The sequence below is a fragment of the Sus scrofa genome, chromosome 1 (genome assembly GCF_054392235.1).
Source record: "Sus scrofa isolate SSC_HxYL_T2T_F1_AM1 chromosome 1, Sscrofa_HxYL_maternal_Yorkshire_Landrace_v2.0, whole genome shotgun sequence".
Classification (NCBI taxonomy): domain Eukaryota; kingdom Metazoa; phylum Chordata; class Mammalia; order Artiodactyla; family Suidae; genus Sus; species Sus scrofa.
Window position 1 is genome coordinate 247113492 of NC_139383.1, and position 15269 is coordinate 247128760.

General features: G+C 41.5%; 1 protein-coding gene across 8 annotated transcripts in view; it reads left to right on the forward strand.

Moving 5' to 3' along the window:
• Positions 1 to 1021: 1021 nt before the first annotated feature.
• RUSC2 (RUN and SH3 domain containing 2) overlaps positions 1022 to 15269 on the forward strand; it is a 57323-nt gene continuing 43075 nt past the window's right edge. For all 8 annotated transcript variants that reach the window (XR_014823224.1, XR_014823246.1, XR_014823218.1 and 5 more), the window contains exon 1: positions 1022 to 1327. The gene's annotated coding sequence lies outside the window, so the exon portion shown is untranslated. The remainder of the gene's footprint in view (positions 1328 to 15269) is intronic.

Genomic DNA, 15269 nt, shown 5'->3' on the forward strand with positions numbered 1-15269 from the left:
TAAAACACTTCAAACTGAGTAGTTTATAGACAAATTTCTCACAGTTCTGGAGACTGGGTTGCTAAGTGCCCTCTTGTCACAGACTTCTCACCTGGAGGATTGGGCTAGGGAGCTCTATGAGATCTATAAAACCACTAATCCTAATCCCGTGTGCTCCTCATGACCTAATCACTTACCGAAGGCCCCACTTAATCTTTGCAGGTTAGGATTTTAACATATAAATTTTGGAGGGATATGATCATAGCAGTTACCAATAAGAAACATCAGGAATAAGGGGGATTCTTAGTAGACCAACTCAAAAGAATTTTTGCTGGAGGCAGACCAAGGTGCTAAAATATCAAAGGTGGTCAGATACCAAGGGTGTTCGATTTTTCAACAAACTGATTTACAGGGATCCTTGCTCAAAACTGAATTGTACAGGGACACAGAGAGAAGCCCAAAGATGAGCCTAACCCCCGGGGGCAGACTTAGCCTGACTAAATTTTTGGCTGAAGGAGTCTTTGTCCATTCTAGATTTTACCAGGTTTTTCTTTACCCTGGCTATACAATGGGATACTTGAAAAAATATCAAAGCCTGGGAGTTCTCCTGCAACAGAGAGGGTTAAGGATCCAGTATTGTCACAGCAGCAGTTCCGGTCACTGCTGTAGCTTAGATTCATTCCCTGGCCCAAGAACTTCCATAAGCCCCAATCACAGAAATAAATAAATAAATAAACAAACAAATAAACCAAAGCCTGCCGCACCACCCAACCCCTACTCCACCCCACAGGTGATTCTAGTTCACTCGGTCCCGGCTGAGATCAGGCTTTAGTTTTCTTTTTCTGGTTTTCCCAAGAGGTTCCACCCGGGTGTCAGGCAGAGAATCGAGGCCTTAGCCAAAGGTGGGGGCACAAATGCACCTCCCTTCCACAGGGTGTTAAAGCTGCGCGAAGGTTCTCTGGGTTCCAGCACAAGGCAGTGCTCTTAACCCGGCACCACCCGAAGGGGCGGGGCGCCAGCCGCAGAGGGCGGGTCCACAGCCAAAGCCTCGCCGCTTCCCTCGCGGGAAAGCACTGCGCGTGACTCGTTGCGCCTATTGCAGCGGGAGCAGGGGCGGTGGGTGAGCCCTCGCGGGCCCAGCGGACCGAACCACGGGTCGTCCGGAGGGGCGGCATGAGGGAGACTCGGGTTGGACCATCAGCGCCACAGCTGCAGGGGGTAGCGGGCGTTACCAAGCTGTCTAGAGAGGCGGGGGACGTCTGCTTGTCCCGGCTGCAACGCGACCCCTGGAGTGCTCGAGACTACGTCGCCGCCTTCGCCGTGGGAGCACAGTGAGGCGAGAAATCAGGTAGGACGCTGAGGCGAGAAACCTGGGGGCGGGCGGAGTCCCGGAGACCCACTGCCTTCCCGTTGCAAACGATCCTTTAGGAGAAAGGCCCACCTATCCAGCCCTTAGCGCCCCCGCCCGGACGCTCAGCCTTTCCCCCTGGTTCCCTCAGGCCCACCCTCCCTCGCATCTTCTCCGACCCCCTCGAGCAAGCTCCATCTTCAGCCTGCCCTGACACTTCAGCTCCGCCGTACACTGAACCCTCAGACACCCAGGACCAACCATCCTTTCAGGCGTCTCCCCAGCTCCAAGCCAACCGTCTCTCAAACTGCCCTTCGGAGACACCCCCTCAGTTGACTCGTGCCCAGTAGTCATCGTTGTACTGCATCTCCTGTGACCGCCCTGCGGTAGCGCGGTAGCCCAGCACCCAGCCCGGGTCCTTTGCACCCTCCGCCCTTTTGGCCCCTGGTTGCCAAGCTGGTATCTGCATCCAGTTTTACCTTGAGAAAACCTTTGGCCTGGCAGTTTTGCCAGCCCCCTGCCACCACTCTTAACCTGCTGCAAAGGGCGCTGTCATCCCGTTGCCCAGGGCTGGCTTGGGCTTGCCAAGCTGGCCCTGAGGACATCAGGGGACAGCTCTGAAGGCAAGAACCATTCACTGTTCATTTTTATCTACAACGCCCAGCACAGTGCCTGGCACATGGTAGCATTCAGTAAATGTATGATGGGTGGGTGAATGAGCCCAATGCAGAGACTGTGAGGCAGAGTGCTTTAGAGGGGAAAATATCACTACCTACTTGACGGGGGGCGGGGGGGGGGCAATCTGGAGGGCTACTTGCACTCATTGGGAGCATAGAACTGAATATATGCAGTTTTCAATTCATGCGTCTGATTTCTTTTATATAGGAGCCTCTACATATCAGCGGTTTTCCCTTTATGTTCTGTTTACCAAAGTCATGACCCGGGAATTTTTACTGGTCAGTGCCTTTAGAGGCTGCCCAGATAATCTTGAGAGAGCTTTGCCGGGATGATCCCTACCCGATCCTCTGCTCCAGAGACTGGCTGCTCCCTTTAGGGAAGAATTGTGGAGGCTAACTACAGCCTTTAAATCCGACTTGGTGTAACTGGTCTGCTGGTGCTTCGGGACAGGTTGGAGGAATGAAGGATCTCAGTTATTTTACCCTTTAGTTCTTGAGTACATCTCTTCCCCACCCCCACTGGAATAGAAATCCCAGGCTGGCCTAGTGTGAGAAATATTCAAAGATTCCTAAATACTGCTACGGTATGATCAGGCCATATATGGGCCATTTATATCTCAGTAGACCGGAATGGGGCAGGGATTACCACTTTGTGGACATATCTGTAGTAAATAAGAACATAGGCCTTTTAAAGATGTTTTTCTCTAAGAACAGAGAGCCTGAAACCTGTTTTGTTGATTTCTAGGAGGATGATCTGAAAAGATTCAGTTTGCTGAAGCTAAGACAGGGTTCTGAGACCTCAGTTTTCGCCCAGGTTCCACGGGGAAGTAGATGATATTGCTGAGTATTGAAACAATGGCTGGAAAGCTGTGGGAATTTATAAGCTAAGAAATAGTTTGCCTGACTACTAGTAGCATTATTGTACCTGGGGCTCAGAGTGTAGGTAAAAGCAATGGCTGGAGTTTCTTAAGAGGCTCCACGGAAATTAAGCAGTGGTATGGTTTAGAGGAGGGGAGATACCACCAGATCTCTGGTGTTCTGCTACTTGTGTCCCTCATATGTATGGCTATAAGGCAGTCATCCTCGCTGTTTCTGCTCTGAGGAAAGTCAAAATCTGGTTTCCTCTGATTTTTATGCTGTGTTTAATGTCCCTTTTTGAGGCCAGGCCTGCCTAACTAGAACCTGGGTATGTTCTCAACCATTTCTAGCTTTAATATATCCTTTACTTTTTCTTTTTCCTATTCTCTGACTTATCATTATAACTTTATAAAGTAAATCTTGGATCAGGAATTTCAGATTTTTCTGAAAGCAGAAAGGGGCTCCTGAGCTGGGTTAAGCGTGGACATCGTGCCTGTAGACCAGTTTTTGAGTTTAGTTTTTGGTTAACCAGTAAGTTTATAATGGGCTTTTCTACTTTTCCCTGTCTAGAGTCCCTGTTGAAATCTCAATAATCCCAAAAAACTCTGGATTATTTTATGTAATTTATCTTCATTTCCAGTACTTCAGACTGTTGCCAGATAAAATACAGGATGCCAAGTTAAATTTGAATTTAAGATAAACAACAGAGTATCCTGTATTTTTATTTGCTAAATCTGGTAACCCTAGTTCACGGGAAGGCTTGTGTGTTCTATTTTTCCTCTCTACAAATTTAGGACAATAACTCACCCTTTTCTTCTGTTACACACAGTGACTGAGCAGCCTATTAAAAGTCACTTGACTGAGATGGCTCACTCACTGCATGTTAGGGTAAGGGCAGATTCTGTAGTGATCATCCACTTGATCAGTGTTGAGGTTACCCAGAAAACACCCACTCATACATTGACATATGATGTTGTAGTTCCTGTCAAATGAATCTGTCATGCAAAATGAGCATGTTATTTTGAGTGGCCAGATGTAAACATTACTCTGAGAGGGACTTCAAGGGATGAGGGTGGGGTGTGGGTGCATTTTAAAGAAAAATTATAGCTTACATCAGAACCTCTTGTACCACATTTATTCTTTTATTAAAAAGTTCTGGTAAAACATATATAACATAAAATCTATCATTTTAACCATTCTTAAGTATACAGTTCATTGTCATTAAGTACATTCATATTGTTGTCCAGCCATCACTACCACCTCTCTCCAGAACTTTTTCATTTTCTCAAACTAAAACTGCATACTCATTAAATAACTCATTTCCTTTTCTCCCAGCCCCTGACAACCACCATTCTACTTTCTTTCTCCATGAATTTGACTACTCTAGGTACTTCATATAAGTCAAATCTTACAATATTTCTCTCTTTGTGACTAGTACATCCTTCAGGGTACATCCATGTGGTCACTTGTATCTGAATTTCCTTCCCTTTTTAAGGCTGAATAATATTCATTGTATGTATATTCCACATTCTTTTTATCCATTCATCCATCGATGGACACTTGAGTTGCTTCAACCTTTTGGCTATTGAGAATAAAGCTGCTATGGAAAATGGTGTACAAATATGATCCCTGTTTTCAATTCCTTTGCCTATATACCCAGAAATGGAACTGCTGAATCATATAATTCTACGTTTAATTTTTTGAGGAACTGCCATACCATTTTTCACAGTGGCTGTACCATTTTACATTCCTACCAGCAATGTAAAGCATTCCAGTTTTTCCATAGATTTGCCAACGCTTATTTTCTGTTTTGTTTTTAAATTTATAGTCATCTTAATGGGTGTGAAGCGGTATCTCATTGTGGTTTTAATTTCTATTTCTCTAATGATTAGTGATGTTTAGTATTTTTTCATGTGCTTGCTGACCGTTTTTATGTCTTCTATAAAGAAATGTCTATTGAAATCCTTTCCCCATTTTTTTTTCATCTTTTTTGATCACACCCACAGCATGTGGAAGTTCCTGAGCCAGGGATTGAGCCCATGCCACAGCAGTGACCTTGGCTACTGCAGTGACAACACTGGATCCTTAACCCTCTGTGCCACAAGGGAACTCCCTTTGCCCATTTTTTAATTAGGTTATATGTCTTTCTATTGTTGAATTGTAAGAGTTCTTTCTATATTCAGGATAGAAGTCCCTTATCAGATATTATGATTTAAAACTATATTCTCTCATTCATGGGTTACTTTTTCACTCTGTTGATAGTATCCTTTGATACACAAAAGTTATATTTATTTATTTATTTATTGTCTTTTTGTCCTTTTTAGGGCCGCACCTATGGCATATGGAGGTTCCCAGGCTAGGGGTCTAATCAGAGCTATTGGTGCCAGCCTATACCAGTGCTACAGCAGCTCAGGATCCGAGCCTCATCTGTGACCTACGCCACAGCTCACAGCAACGTCAGATCCTTAACCCACTGAGTGAGGCCAGGGATCAAACCTGCAACCTCATGGTTCCTAGTCGGATTCATTTCCACTGCACCGTGACGGGAATTTTCATGAGGTCCACCCAGTTTACCAATTTTTTCATTGTTGCCAGTGCTTTTAGTGTCATAGCCAGGAAATCATTGCTGAATTCAGTGTCAGAATCCTACAACCTTGTTCTGCTTTTTCAATATATTTTTTTTCTTTTTTGGCCATCTATGGAATATGGAGTTCCTGAGCCAGGGATCAGATTCAAGCCACAGTTGTGGCCTATGCTGCAGGTGTGACAGTGTCAAATCCTTTAACCCGCTGTGTTAGGCTGGGGATCGAACCTGCATCCTGGTGATGCAGAGATGGCATCAATCCATTTGCACCACAGCAGGAACTCAAGATTTTTTTGACTATTCAGGATCCCTTGTGATTTCATGCAAATTTTAGGGTGGTTTTTCTATTTCTGCATAAAAATGTGGATCCCATTTGGTAGTTAACATCTTTTTTTTTTTTCCTTTTTTTTCTTTTTACAGCCATGCCTGCGACATATGGAAGTTCCTGGACTGGGGGTCAAATTGGAGCCATAGCTGCAGGCCTGTGCCACAACCATAGCAGCGCTAGATGCAAGCTGCATCTGCAGCCTACACTGCAGCTCATAGCAACACCAGATCCTTAACCCACATCTGAGCAAGGCCACAGATCAAACCTGCATCCTCATAGACACTATGTCAGGTTCTTAATCCACTGAGCTACGACAGGAACTCCCCAACATCTTTTTATTATTGTGGAAAGAATGCTTAACATGAGCTTTACCCTTTTAACAAATTTTTAGGCCATTGAACAACTCCTCACTCCCCTCTCCCCCAGTCAATCATCATTCTATTCTTTGATTCATGAATTTAACTATTTTAGATTCCTCATATAAGTGGAATCAGGCAATATCTGTCATTCTGTGATTAGCCTGTTTCACTTAGTATAATGTCCATCTATGTTGTCACATATTGCAGATATTAATATCTTGATAATGTTGAGTCTTACCATCCATGAACACAGGCTATCTTTCCATTTATTTGTATCTTCTTTCATTTCTTCCAATAACATTGTATAGTTTTCAGTGTATAAGCCTTTACCTTCTTGGTTAAGTTTATTCCTAAATATTTTTTTTCATGTTATTGTAAATGGAATTATTTTCTTACTTTATTTTTCAGATGGTTATTGTCTAGAAAGACAACTGATTTTTTTTTTTTTTTTTTTTTTTTTTGGCCGCATCTGCGGCATATGGAAATTCCTGGGCCAGGGATTGAACCCATGCCACAGCAGTGACCCAGCCTGCTGCAGTGACAATGCCAGATCCTTAACCCACAGCACACAAGAAAGCTCCCACAACTGATTTTTATAGTTGATTTTGTATCCCGCAACTTTGCCCCATTCATTTATTAATTCTAAATGTTGGTGGAGGGCAGATCTTTAAGGTTTTCTACATATAAAATCATATCTGCCAACAGAGATGCAGATGCCTTTTATTTCTTTTTCTTACCTGACTGCTCTGTATAAGACTTTCATTACTATGTTCCATAAAAATGGCAAAAGCGAACCATATTTACTCTTAATACACAGTCTTAGAGGTTTGATGATTGCTTTGGTTTGATGGTTAAGGATGAAAGTCCTTAATAGGCACTGAGAACAGAACTGTATTTTAGCTTAGTATATTAGTGTTAACAGTGAGTCGTTAAGAAGAGGTTAAGTTATAGCCTGTATACTGTGTATAAATCAAAAGTGTATAAGTAAAAGTACATTTTGGAAAAGTTTTACCAAAATACCTAAAATTTTTTTAAAAATTCATTTTAGTACTTGAAGAAGAAAACATCTGTTCTCTGGAACTCTTGTTTAATAAGAGAGTCGTTTATCTTCTCCAGGAAGATGAGATAGTGAGCTCTGAAATAACTGCTATGTTTTTGGCTTCTTGTGTGAGGTCCTGTGGTCAGGACAACAAATTGATAACCAGATGGAGAGGGAAAAAAAGAATCTAGCCAGCCAACTTCTGGCTAGATTTAGGTATTTTAGGATCCAAACTTTATACTTAAGTTTATCTTAGGATCCTAAAATCCATATTTAACTTGTTTATCTGTTTTATACTTTTGTACATCCTTTCTTTTCTTGTGTAATTATTTTAAGAAAGAAAATACAGCCTTATCTTTAGTGTACTTAGGGATAAATGAAAAATTACTTTTTATCCATGTTCAGGTAAAGAAAAAAAAAATAAAGGAAATCAGAGTATTCCTAAAGTCAGTATAGGTAGGATTCAGTGACCCCAAGGAAAAGCAAAAACTCAAGATGGGAGCGTTGGGGACCTACTGCTGATCCCATTCATCCTGGAGTTGTTTTTCTTCCAAAATGTTGTTTTCTTATTTGAAGGATGTTGTGTTCTGTTTATTTAAAGATACTACCAAACTTTGTTATCCAGACCAACCTATTCTCTGAAGGCTCTATCTAGATAGCTAGAGTTTTTCTATAAGGCTAATTATTTCCTTTTAAATACCCCCAAATCATAGTGATTTAAATATTTGTCTCACTTATGTATTATCATATAACAGTCACCCCAGAACTTAGTGGCTTATAGCAGTGGTTGATTATGTCTCAGAGTTTTGTGGCAACAAAAAGCTTTCCCTAGGAGTTCCTGTCGTGGCACAGTGGTTAACGAATCCAACTAGGAACCATGAGGTTGTGGGTTCGATCCCTGGCCTTGCTCAGTGGGTTAAGGATCCAGCATTGCCATGAGCTGTGGTGTGGGTCACAGACGCGGCTCGGATCCCGAGTTGCTGTGGCTCTGGCGTTGGCTGGTGGCTACAGCTCCGATTCAACCCCTAGCCTGGGAACCTCCATATGCTGCAGGAGTGGCCCTAGAAATGGCAAAAAGACAAAAAGACAAAAAAAAAAAAGCTTTTCCTCTAAGATCATGAATAAGAGAAGGTAGGCTGTTCTTAGCCAACCTTGTATTGCAAGTTCTAGCCAGAGCAAAGAGACAAGAAAAAGAAATAAAATATACTCCCATTGGAAAGGAAGTAGAACTATTTGCAGATGACATGATCTTGTATAGAAAATGATAAGGTAGACACAAAAAACTATTATAACTAATAAAGTAGTTTCAACTGTAGGAAATGAGGTCAATGGATAAAAGAGTTTGTTTTAGGAGTGATAAAATATTGTGAAATTAGACTGGTGATAGTTGCACAACTGTGAATACACTAAAAAACACTGAACTGGACACTTTAAAAAACTAAAATTTTTCTGTATGTGAATTATATGTCAATAGAGTTTTTTTTTTAATGACTATGGTTATAACTTCACCTGTATATAAGGATAAAAGGCTTATTTGGAGCCCTTTGTGATTGTCAAGCTTAGGCCAAAGGTTTTCCTATCCTTTTCCTCCTAACTTATGAAAGACTGTTTTCTGTTATATTTTCCTAGTGCCCAGCACAATGCCAGACAAATAGTATAAGTTCACTTTAACTTTTTTGTAGAATATATGAATGAATATATATGAATGAATTTTGGCGGTTGAACTGACTTTAAGCCTGGTTCAGCAAATCTGCTACATTCCTGAGGTGTTTTGTTTTGTTTTGTTTTGCAATAGCAAAACCAAAGGTCCATGAATTTAGTGACATTTGCGGAAATTATAGACTGGCCTGATGAATTTCATTTTAGCCCTATAGAACAACTTTTAAAGATGACAGAGTGGTCAGTTATGACGAGTAAGTAGACTAGGTAAGAAAGCCTTACAAAAAGGAGATCTATGAGTGAGTTGAACTTGAACATGAGTAGAAGTTTTTAAAATTAAAATAAATATACAGGAGTTCCTGTCGTGGCTTAGAGGTCAACGAACCCAACTAGGAACCACGAGGTTGTGAATTTGATCCCCGGCCTCTGCTCAGTGGGTTAAGGATCCAGCATTGCTGTGAGCTATGGTGTAGGTCGAAGACGAGGCTAGGATCCAGCATTACTATGGCTGTGGTATAGGCCAGTGGCTACAGCTTCAATTCGACCCCTAGCCTAGGAACCTCCGTATGCCGTGGGTGTGGCCCCAAAAAGCCAATAAACAAATAAATTAAAAAATTTTTTTAAATAAAACAACAATAATAAAAAGAAATTTGTTACCTATAATTCCTATCTGCCTATCCTTTCTGTTCACATGCATATATAATTTTGCAGAAATATAATTGTTAGCATTAAAATTACTTCATATCTTTTATTTATAAATTTTATTTTTTAATCTACTTTTATTTGGTTTTGTTTATTTGTTTGGGGGTTTGGATTTTTTTTTTTTTTTTTTTGTCTTTTTAGCACCACACCCGTGGCACATGGAAGTTCCCAGGCTAGAGTTTGTATCAGAGCTGCAGCTGCTGACCTTCACCACCATGTCCTCATGGATCGTAGTTGACCTGGGATCAAACCCATGTCCTCATGGATACTACAGCTGAGCCACAGTGGAAACTCCTGTATCTGTTTTCTTTTAATTAACTTTATTTTATAAGCATTTGTCCATGTTGCTATTCAGGCTTTATGGTTGATGGCTTAACATATTGTATTCACTTGTTGAAATACCCTCACTAGTAGTCCTTAACTTCATTAAAGCTTCGTTGATATTACAATCGTTCTTTTAAAAATATACTTACCTGGAGTTCCTGTTGTGGCTCAGTGGTTAATGAATCCGACTAGGAAACATGAGGTTGCGGGTTCTGTCCCTGGCCTTGCTCAGTGGGTTAAGGATCCAGCGTTGCTGTGAGCTGTGGTGTGGGTCACAGATGCTGTGGCTGTGGTGTAGGCTGGCAGCTACAGGTCCGATTAGACCCTAGCCTGGGAACCTCCACATGCTTCGGGGAACGGCCCTAGAAAAGGCAAAAAGACCAAAAAAAAAAGAAAAAAATATATATATAGTTACCTTGTAATGAGCCTAATTCTGAAAAAACATAACCTCTCACTTTTTGTCTGTACTTAAGAAGCTAGAGAAAATTGTACAGTCCAGTAGATGTAGTGTCACTTTAAATTCATCGTCATCAAACTTCTGTTGGTCAGCAACCTTAGTCTATTCCTCTAACAAGGTTAGTCCTCCACCCTTATTTTTTTGGCTGCGCCCAAGACATGTGGAAGTTTCTGGGCCAGGGATCAAACCTGTGCCATAGCAGTTTCAATGCCAGATCCTTAACCAGCTGAGCCTCCAGGGAACTCCATCCACTCTTTTTATTTATTTATTTATTTTAATTCTCAGCCTGGGTTTTCTTGTTTTTTTAACTTTTTTTTTAATGGTTTTTATATTATGTGTCTTTTTTTTTTTTTAATTGAGATCAGCCTTGGGGTTTTCATTTTTCTTTTTTTAATCCCAAAGTTTCACAAATGATGTAAAGATATTTTAAAAATCTCAAAAAGATTGAAAATAAATTAATTGTAATTCACCTTAAATATAGATATACATGCCACAAAACGCTTTGGCACAGAGAGAGCAATTGCAAGCCCCAGAATCTTCCTGAACAGCTCCAGTGACAGGAACGATGAGTCATTTTGGTTTTGTTATTTTTCTTTTTTTTTCTTTTTGGCCACACCCGAGGCATGAAAAAGTTCTCAGGCCAGGGATCGAGCCTGTGCCACAACAGGGACCCGAGCTGCAGCGGTGACACTGTTGGATCCTTAACCTGCTGAGCCACAAAGGGACTCCATGAAACTGCTTGTCGTTTTTTTTTATTACTCAATGAATTTATTACATTTATACTTGTACAATGATCCCATCCACTCTTTTTTTTTTTTTTTTTTTTTTGTCTTTTGTCTTTTGTTGTTGTTGTTGCTATTTCTTGGGCCGCTCCCGCGGCATATGGAGATTCCCAGGCTAGGGGTTGAATCGGAGCTGTAGCCACCGGCCTACACCAGAGCCACAGCAACGCGGGATCCGAGCTGCGTCTGCAACCTACACCACAGCTCACGGCAACGCCGGATCGTTAACCCACTGAACAAGGGCAGGGACCGAACCCGCAACCTCATGGTTCCTAGTCGGATTCGTTAACCACTGCGCCACGACGGGAACTCCCCATCCACTCTTTATAGCAAATATTTTATACCTTCACTACCCTACTCAACCTCTGACCCTTCCTTTTCTCTTCATATAGTCTGTTGATGACCTTGACTCATATAGCTCAAAGAAAAAGGAAGCCATCAAACATGAACGTTCTTACTTCCTACCACCAATCTGCAAATGTGTCTGTAGGCATCCTTTCTTCACTAGTTGCAGAGGAGGAAGTATCCCACCTCCTAACAGAAGCTAATCTCTTCCTGGTGCACTGGATTGCACATCCTCTATTGTTTAGGTGTTCTGATGTTTTCTGGGGGGTGCACCCATAGCAAGTGGAAGTTTCTGGGCCAGGGATTGAACCCATGCCATAGCAGTGACCCAAGCCACTACAGTAACATCACTGGATCCTTAACCTGCTGTGCCCCAGGAGAATTCCTGTTTTGAGGGTTTTTTTCTTTTTACAACAGAGAGTATCATACCTAAGTGATATACTTTGTAAGCTACCCCAAATAAATGTACATTCTAAGTAAAAACACTTATTGCTATACAAATAGAACTTCAAGACAATTCCCTCATGCCACCCCACTTCCCCACACCCCTTTGGATCTGTTTGCTGATCCTAAGTTCAACCTATATAGAAATTTTTGAGCCACTACTGCTTCTCAGGGGTGTTGCTTCCTCATTTAATTCCTCTCTTTTCTATACCTTCAACATCGGTGAGAGGAAGTTATTAAAAAAAAAAAAAAGGAAGAAAGAATACAAGTGCATTTCCCAGAACTGAAGAACATGAGTCGCCAAATTGAAAGGGCCCACTGAATGTTCAGCAAAACCAGTAGAAATAGCCTACATCAGGGTATCTCATGAAAATTTAGAACATTAGGAAGATAGAGAAATTTTTTAACTCTCTCTTTTTTAAAGTTTACATGGAGTTCCCCGGTGGCACAGTAGGTTAAGGCTTTGTCATTGCTGTGGTTTGGGTTGCAGCTGTGTCATGGGTTTGATCCCTGGCCCTGGAACTTGTGCATGCTGTGGGAGCAGCCAAAAATAATAATACAAATTTTTAAAGGAGTTCTCATTGTGGATCAGTGGGTTAAGAACACAACATAGTGTCTGTGAGGGTGCAGTATGATCCCTGGCCTCGCTCAGTGGGTTAAGGATCTGGTGTTGCCGTTGCTGTGAGCTGCAGTGTAGGTTGAAGACTCGGCTCTGATCTGGCATTGGCTGTGGCTTAGGTGCAGCCCTAAAATGACAAAAGACCAAAAAAAAACAAGTCAAGAAATAGGAGTTTCCATCATGGCTTAGCAGAAACGAATTTGACTAGCATCCATGAGGATGCAGGTTTGATCCCTGGCCTGGCTCAGTGGGTTAAGGATCTGGCATTGCCGTGAGGTGTGGTGTAGATCACCGATGTGGCTCAGATCTGGTATTGCTGTGGCTGTGGCATAGGTTGGTAGCTGATTCAGCCCCTAGCTTGGGAACCTCCATGTGCTGTGGGTGCAACCCTTAAAAAAGACAAAAATAAAATAAAACAAATAATTAAGTACGCATACAATTTATAACTCCCACATCGTAAATTTTATAGTACAATTTAACTTTGTAACCACGTGCATATATTAATTTGATAAAAACCAATATTAATTTGACAATAAATCCTCTGAAGCTACATCATCTTCTGGGTATTGACTGTGTCATTACTAACAGCCAACTTCATTGACTACCTACCCTTTCTACTCAATTTTCCGTTCACTTTTGCACTCTCTCCTGAGTCATTTCAACCAACCACTCCCCTGAAATGGTCTATGTTAAGATCACCACTGAATTCCCAGTTGCCAAATATGATGGACGCTTTCAATGACACAGTTTTTCTTTCAGTTTTTCTAAGATACCAACCATTTTTCTGCCTAAGGGCCTTTCGCATATGTCATTCCCTCTGCCTGGAATGTTGTTCCCCATTTTTCACCTGTTTAACTTCCTTTTGTATCACCTTTAAAGGCTCAACATAAACATCTGTTGACCAGAGAGGCCTTCTCTGACCTACTAATCAAGTCTTAACCAGGTCCTCCTAATACTCTCTATTTTCATGGTAGTTATCACACTTTGTAATTTTTATTTGTGTGATTGTCTGCCTTCCTTCACTAGATTGTAAACTCCATGAGGGCAAAAGATATCTGTTTTGTTTACCCACTGTATTCCTAGCAATAGTCTTTGTTCCTGGCTGATAGAAATCTTTGCCCAAAGATTGAATTAATAATCCTTGAAAGAGGTGTTAAAGGGGAGCCTGGAATTAGAGCACTGATTGTAGGAATTTGAAGAGAGAGTAGACTAGAAAGGCTTGTCTACAGCAGAAGCTCTGGGACTTGGGTCTCCTGGGGTACATGTCTGGAAATAATTAAACCTTTTAAGGAGAATCTTAGCCTATGAATTTATGTAGAGGACTCACTTCCCCTGTTTTCTGCTGACAGGTGAACAATTCAGAGAGTCAAGTACCTGATTTTGCTGTATTCACTGGGTGGGAAATTCTTGATTCATAGATAACTTGCAAATTCACTCTAATCGTCTTTTCTCTGTGTTCCCTCGGGATGTTTCCTGGGACAGAGCCACTTTACAACTTTCAGGGGGACAAAGAACAGAGAAAGCCATGAGGGTTAAAAGATTTTGAGGTAGTTAGTATACCTGTTGAAAAAAACACTGAGTCTGACAGTGACAAGATACTCTACTGTGAATTGATAAACTGAATGGGAGTACAGTCTCAAAAAGGCAATAGGAAGAATTTAGGTTCAAGCAAAGAAGAAATTCCTGATTCACATTCATTACAGTTGCCTTTTACTGAGCCCTCACTAAATACCAGTCATTGTTCTAGATGTTTTCTATATCTTTTAACTTCCTCCACCACCTTGTAAGAGGAGGTAGTTATCCCCATTGTGTAGGTGAAGAAACTCAACCTGAGGGGAATCAAATAACTTGCCCAGTGCTACAGAATTAGTCCTTAAGAGCAGGGTTACATGCCAGCCTTTTCTTGGCTCTTTATGTTGACCAGAAAGAAACAAAAATGCATGGCCTGAAGCTGGAAAGAGCAAATCAGAATTCAGTTTCTTCATTGTAATGAACAGCAATTTGTTAGCTGAAGTGAGTTCCTATGCCTTAAATAAAAGCATGCTGTAAATAGGGACTGAACTTCTGTAAAATGAATGGTAATAGAAATGGGACATAACAGAAAGTTATTAATAGATTCTAGTGGCTCCTTTAAGGGCCAGAGTTTTCGGTTCAAATAGATAACTTTGATTGCCGATTCAGTATAAACTGGTCCCTGATATAATAAATATGCTAAACTAGCCTCTATGAACAGAGATGGTTTTTATGGATTAGCTTTCTTTACTTTGAATGTAGCACATTCCAAAGGCCTATTTTATAGTTTGCATAGTCATAGTTATTTGTTTAGCCACCCCAGGTGAACTGTAAGCTCCATGAAGTCCAGCCCCAGGTCTGCTTTGTCCACAAAGTGCAGTATCTTACACTTTATACTGGGGCAAGAATGGCATCTCAGGTTCTCAGGACCATGAACAAATTCCTCTGTACAGGAAATGAAGTCTTTTTTATTGCCTTTTTCTTTTCTTTTTTTTTTTTTTTTAAGGGCTGCACCTGCAGCATATGGAGGTTCCCAGGCTAGGGGTCTAATCAGAGCTACAGCTGCTGGCCTCCGCCACAGCCACAGCAATGCCAGATCCGAGCCCCATCTTCGACCTACACCAGAGCTCATGGCAATGCCGGATCCTTAAACCTCTGAGCGAGGCCAGGGATTGAACCTGCAACTTCATGTTTCCTAGTCGGATTCGTTTCCACTGCACCACGACTGGAACTGCAAAGAAAGGAAATCTTCC